General features: G+C 36.6%; 1 non-coding gene across 1 annotated transcript; it reads right to left on the bottom strand.

Annotated features, from left to right (window-relative positions):
• Nucleotides 1-2,399: 2,399 nt before the first annotated feature.
• Nucleotides 2,400-2,522, bottom strand: LOC139180255 (small nucleolar RNA SNORD22). The gene has a single exon (XR_011564589.1). It is a non-coding gene; the product is annotated as a small nucleolar RNA SNORD22 (small nucleolar RNA).
• Nucleotides 2,523-7,009: the final 4,487 nt, after the last annotated feature.

Raw genomic sequence — 7,009 nt, 5'->3', positions numbered from 1 at the left:
TCACATCAAAGGGCTTGGATGTTAATCCCTTTTGTCAATCATGTTTCATCACACATTCCCATTGAAATCACTATTATTAAATGTCATTCTGATCATGCCATGTCTCATCTTAGTGTTTACCCTAGAATTTGCATAGATATACCACTTTCAAGCTTTCTGCTGCACTACAAAATTCCAGTCTATTGTACTATCTGTATTTCTTGAACATGTCATGTTTTTTGAAGTTTTCTTTGATTTTGCATTTTTTTTTGGCCTCTTTCAGATCTTACTGTTTTCCTAGAAACCACATTGGTGGTGCTTAATAAAAGAATAAAATTTTGAAAAGAGCCACTTTACTCATTTATTTTTATAAAAGAAGAAGCCAACTCTTTATGATTTTATAAGTGTATTTAAATACATTTTAAGAATAAGTAAAGACATGAGAATGTGAGCATCTTGGATAATATTGATCATTAACATAGACAGAGAGCAAACCTTTGAAAAAAAGATAACTCAAATGTGCCCGATACATGCTTCTTCCAGAATCAATGCATTTTCACTAGATTTTTACATTTATAGATTATTTTTACATTGACAGGTATTACATTTTTACATTTACATTTTACAGTTACATTTACAGGTATTTCATACTAAAATTCTTACTAAAGCTTATAGACCTCTAAAAAATATTTTGAAATGAAAACTCTTCTTGGTTATATTTCCCCTCCTTATCCTGTAATGGCTATGGTCAATCAGCACTCTGAGAGAGCATTGTTCAGATTGCTACTTAACTGAGAGCACCAGAATATGATTGCAGAAATTATCCCTGACATAATTTCTATTAGTCTTTTTTCTGAACAAAGTCTTTAGATTTAGAACTTTTATAATGATTTGAGGTATTTGCCTCAAATCGCACTTAAAAATTGTCACATCAGACCATTTGGAGGTCTTTTTATATATACAGCCTCTTCTAACTTATGCTTTAAGTTTGACTTTTTTATAAACAACAGAAGAACTTAACAGTTTACTTTTTTTTTGCCATAATAGTAATAAAAACTTAAGAAAAAAAAAAAAAGCAACTGAAAAACAAACTCACCCAAACTTTGGTTGAAGTCATTATGTGCTCTGAATCATTACTGAGCCCCAATGGGATGGTGAAGGAGTCACAATTTGTTTATTGGGTTAAATGTTTGATTTCATTCCAATATATTTAATATCGACACTAGTGGTATTAATGTCAATTTTGGAGCTTAGTGACTTAATTCTTATGTTTCTTATGAAGGGATCTCCTATGAATTGAATATTTGGGACACAATTTTTGACTGATTAACAGGATGTTGAGGCATGATTAGTGATGCATGCCTTCTCCAGAGATTTTCTCTGAGTCACAGCTCTTTTGGCTAGTTGTGTTTGATTTCCTGCCCAAAGCTGGGTTGTGGAATTAGCATTTTGGAAACAAACTTTCTTTCTCAGATAGGGTGCTAACAAAATTGCTGGATGTGAAGTAACCTCATTGATGTCTGTCCACACTATGCATTCTATGGAGATTTTTTATTTCCTTCCTTTGGCCCTGTGTGACAGTTGAAGTTACAGAGAAATGCACACTCACGATCACCATGTAAAAAGGAATTTCTGCCCAGAAGCTGTTAAGAATCTGTTTTTCAATTTATATTTGTCATCATGACAATTATAGTGTAAACCGTTTCTTTTCTGGACTGTAGGACTCAAGGGCTAGATATGTCAGAAATCAATATGTAACAGTTATTGTCATCAATAATCCCCATGGAGAAACACCTTTAAGACCCACACTGGTTTGGCTCCTTCTTTGCCACAGGGTCCCCCGTGTGCCTGTAAATTTTCCTTCTAGGATGTTATTATTGCTTTGTTTTTCTCACAGTATTACTCACAAATCATTCTTCTTCTAACCTGAAGCTATTCTCCTCTATACAATTTACATCAGTAGAGTGGTTTTTATAATCATTTTTAGAACAATTTGTGTTATTAATTTCATTATGAGACATGAAGATACTCAATTAACAACCAACTCTTGATTAGTATCTTTTAAAGCAAATGTGAAAAATATTTCAAAATTTCATTTATTGTGTATGACAAAGCCAGTGAGTATTTGGCACTAATTTTCACAAGGTATAGATAGGTTCAAACATCCAAAAACTTATTTGATCTTTTTCCTTTATTTGAAAGTTAAAATAAGACTATATTTTCAAAAGCTGAAATGATTGTGTGCTAATTTGAACATGCAGGTTTTACAAGTAATGACTTGTAAATTCCCTTTTTGATATCCTCTGAGAGTTGACTTCCATTATATGTACCTTGTACTTTCTCCAGGCCTGGAAAAAAGTGTAGAATTGATTTTTCACAAAGTGATATCTCTTCCTTCCCTGTGTTTGGAGACCCTTGTCATCTCTCAGACTGTCCCTCTGAAACAAACTTGCGTCCTCCCCCAGCCAGCTCCAGCTGGTTCACCTTTATAGGCTGTGGGACTAGAACAGGAGGTAGAATGTGTGACTGCTTTTTCACTGGGTTTACAGTATGTTATTTATTTATTTACTTTTGGCTGTGCTTGATCTTCGTTACCGCATGGGCTTTTCTCTAGTTGCAGAGAGTAGGGGCTACTCTCTAGTTGCAGGGCGTGGGCTGCTCACCGTGGTGGCTACTCTTTTGCAGAGCACAGGCTCCAGGGCGCCCAGGCTTCAGGAGTTGTGGCGCTTGGCCTCAGTAATGGCAGTTCCCATCCTTTAGAGCGCAGGCTCAGGGATTGTGGCACAGGAGCTCAGTTTCTCCGTAGCACGTGTGATCTTCCTGGATCAGGAATCAAACCCATATCTCCTGCATTGGCAGGCAGATTCTTTACCACTGGGCCACCAGGGAAACCCTAAAATATATTCTTAATACTTAGATATAAGCTTCCCGGTGGCTTGATGGCAAAGAATCTGCCTACAATGCAGTAGACCCAGTTTTGACCCCTGGATTGGTAAGATCCCCTGGAGAAGGAAATGGTAACCCACTCCAGTATTCTTGTCTGGAGAATCCCATGGACAGAGGAACCTGGAGGGCTATAGTCCATGGGATCTCAAAGAGTTGGAGGTGATTAACACTTAAAATGTAAGGTAGTCTTTATTACTATTCACAAGAGTATATATGTATATGCACATTGATGTCATTCTAAGAAAGAGTTAATATTCAGTAAAAAATAATTTAATTGAATTGCTACCATAATTTACATTTGTCACTGATGGAACCCACATGGCTTTTTCATTAACAATCTGAAACAGCACAGTATAATATCTGATGATAGCTACAGGGATTTCAATCATAAGCCTTGGAAGAAACTAATTCCATTCCAATCCAGTTTATGTCAACTCCGGCAAATATAACAGAAGGCTATAGTAATCACAACTGATTTGCTAAATTGCAAAAATAAAATCTCTACAAATATAATGTGTACAGAACATGATTTCACATCTTTATCTTCACATTAAATGTACCTAGGAAACCTTGAAGCATGTTGAGCTATATTTGAGTTGAGTATTTACTGTTGTTTTTCTCTTGATAAATAATGCATATTTTAATTAATGCCTCTCAATATTCTTCATTTTCAAGAACCTAAACACTTTTACAACTCTTTCTCAGCTTTCCCCAACTCAACAGACTAGACGTGTTTCTCACCTACATAATTATAACAACATACACAACCTCACACACACATACACACTCATGATTCAAAATATTGAAGTGTGAAGTATGATATATATTTATATTTTCTGGATTCCCCATATTTATTTCCTCCTGTTAATTCAGTATTAAAGCTTAATCATAATTTCATTTTAAATACTTGTTTATGAGTCAGTGCTCATCTAAGATTGTTAAAAGTACGTTTATTTACTCCCTACTTTAAGGAAAAAGCTAAAGTCATTTACTCAAATAAATTATAGCATGCCAAATGCATGCCTCCTAACTTCTCTCTTAAAACAGTGAACCACTAAATGTGTATATCGTGTTCTTCAAATGTTCCATTAAAATCTATATAAAAATGTACAAGATTGCATAAAGAGTGTCAGCTAATAATAGCTAAGATTAATTCATTGTTAAGTACTCTGCTAATTACTTACATGATTTTCTAGTATAGAACTTCACAGTTCAATGACAACAATGAATAAATTGAAGATCAACAAGGCTAGATATTGACCCAAATTCATATGGCAAGTATATTCAGAATCAAATCAAATCTCTAAGACTCCAGAATCAAATCAAAGACTTCTTGATTCTAAATTTTGTGTTGTTTACTGCACCCTGGTGCCTTTCTGAAGATATAAGCAAAGCCTATAGATTATTTTTTAGAAAACTTATTTTCTAGAAACTTATTTTTTTAGAGAAACTCACTTTATTGACAAAAAAAATTGCTACTGCGACCCCTATATGATTCTGTGTGAATAAAGTCTTGATTGTAGGTTAAAAAAATAAATCAATAAATAAAAAGAAATATTGTTACTTTATTTACAATGCCTAACATTCAAGCAGGGGAACAGTATAGAAGAAACATAGTTGAAAAATGAGTATTTGTGCTGTATGTGCAGTTTTTAACATTAATGTATAATATATTGAAAGAAAAATTCTAATTCCCTAGTTAAATAAGACAACCCGATGGAGCAGGAAAATATAGAAATTCCACCAGAGCACTTGTGTTATATAGAAATCTGTTAAGTGTCAGATTTAAAATAAGGTGTGTTGTTTAGTTGCTAAGTTGTGTCTGACTCTTTTTGCAACCCCATGGACCTTAGCCTCTAGGCTTCTCTGCCCATGAATTCTCCAGGCAAGAATACTGGAGTGGGTTGCCATTTCCTTTTCGAGGAGATCTTCCATACCCAGGAATTGAACCCATATCTCCTGCGTTGGTAGGCAGATTCTTTAGTACTAAGTCATCTGGAAAGCCCCACATAAGGTGTAGTCCCATCCGAATGATATTGAGATTTTGTTCTAAGGAGGAAGTAGCTGGCTTTGCAATTTTAAAGGCTGTCAGCCACTTTATATATGTGCCAAATGCTGGTAATGTATAGAGTCAAAAGAACACAAACTTTGCAATGCCCTTATAAAAGAAACTAGAAAAGCATAATAATATCGGCCTGGTTTCTTAAGAAAAATATGCAAATAGAAGCAGTTTCTATTAAATAATAGTAGAGAGCCAAAAGAAAAGGGTGATCAGATCAGATCAGATCAGTCGCTCAGTCGTGTCCGACTCTTTGCGACCCCATGAATCGCAGCACGCCAGGTCTCCCTGTCCATCAAAAACTCCCAGAGTTCACTCAGACTCACATCCATCGAGTCAGTGATGCCATCCAGCCATCTCATCCTCTGTCATCCCCTTCTCCTCCTGCCCCCTATCCCTCCCAGCATCAGAGTCTTTTCCAATGAGTCAACTGTTCACATGAGGTGGCCAAAGTACTGGAGTTTCAGCTTTAGCATCATTCCTTCCAAATAAATCCCAGGGCTGATCTTCTTTAGAATGGACTGGTTTGATCTCCTTGCAGTCCAAGGGACTCTCAAGAGTCTTCTCCAACACCGCAGTTCAAAAGCATCAATTCTTTGGTGCTCAGCCTTCTTCACAGTCCAACTCTCACATCCATACATGACCACAGGAAAAACCATAGCCTTGACTAGACGAACCTTTGTTGCCAAAGTAATGTCTCTGCTTTTGAATATGCTATCAAGGTTGGTCATAGCTTTATTTCCAAGGAGTAAGTGTCTTTTAATTTCATGGCTGCAGTCACAATCTGCAGTGATTTTGGAGCCTAGAAAACTAAAGTCTGACACTGTTTCCACTGTTTCCCCATCTATTTCCCATGAAGTGATGGGACAGATGCCATGATCTTCGTTTTCTGAATGTTGAGCTTTAAGCCAACTTTTTCACTCTCTGCTTTCACTTTCATCAAGAGGCTTTTTAGTTCCTCTTCACTTTCTGCCATAAGGGTGGTGTTATCTGCATGTCTGAGGTTATTGATATTTCTCCTGGCAATATTGATTCCAGCTTGTGTTTCTTCCAGTCCAGCAATTCTCATGATGTACTCTGCATAGAAGTTAAATAAACAGGGTGACATATACAGCCTTGACGTACTCCTTTTCCTATTTGGAACCAGTCTGTTGTTCCATGTCCAGTTCTAACTGTTGCTTCCTGACCTGTATACAGATTTCTCAAGAGGCAGATCAGGTGATCTGGTATTCCCATCTCTTTCAGAATTTTCTACAGTTTATTGTATTCCATACAGTCAAAGACTTTGGCATAGTCAATAAAGCAGAAATAGATGTTTTTCTGGAACTCTCTTGCTTTTTCCATCATCCAGTGAATGTTGGCAATTTGATCTCTGGTTCCTCTGCCTTTTTTTTAAATTTAATTTTATTTTTAAACTTTACATAATTGTATTAGTTTTGCCAAATATCAAAATGAGTCCACCACAGGTATACATGTGTTCCCCATCCTGAACCCTCCTCCCTCCTCCCTCCCCATACCCTCCCTCTGGGTCGTCCCAGTGCACTAGTCCCAAGCATCCAGTATTGTGCATCGAACCTGGACTGGCATCTCGTTTCATACATGATATTTTACATGTTTCAATGCCATTCTCCCAAATCTTCCCACCCTCTCCCTCTCCCATAGAGTCCATAAGACTGTTCTATACATCAGTGTCTCTTTTTCTGTCTCGTACACAGGGTTATTGTTACCATCTTTCTAAATTCCATGTATATGCGTTAGTATACTGTATTGGTGTTTTTCTTTCTGGCTTACTTCACTCTGTATAATAGGCTCCAGTTTCATCCACCTCATTAGAACTGATTCAAATGTATTCTTTTTAATGGCTGAGTAATACTCCATTGTGTATATGTACCACAGCTTTCTTATCCATTCATCTGCTGATGGACATCTAGGTTGCTTCCATGTCCTGGCTATTATAAACAGTGCTGCGATGAACATTGGGGTACACGTGTCTCTTTCCCTTCTGTTTTCCTCAGTGTGTATGCC

This window comes from Bos indicus, chromosome 27 (genome assembly GCF_029378745.1).
Source record: "Bos indicus isolate NIAB-ARS_2022 breed Sahiwal x Tharparkar chromosome 27, NIAB-ARS_B.indTharparkar_mat_pri_1.0, whole genome shotgun sequence".
NCBI lineage: Eukaryota > Metazoa > Chordata > Mammalia > Artiodactyla > Bovidae > Bos > Bos indicus.
This window is presented reverse-complemented; position numbering and strand designations above follow the sequence as displayed.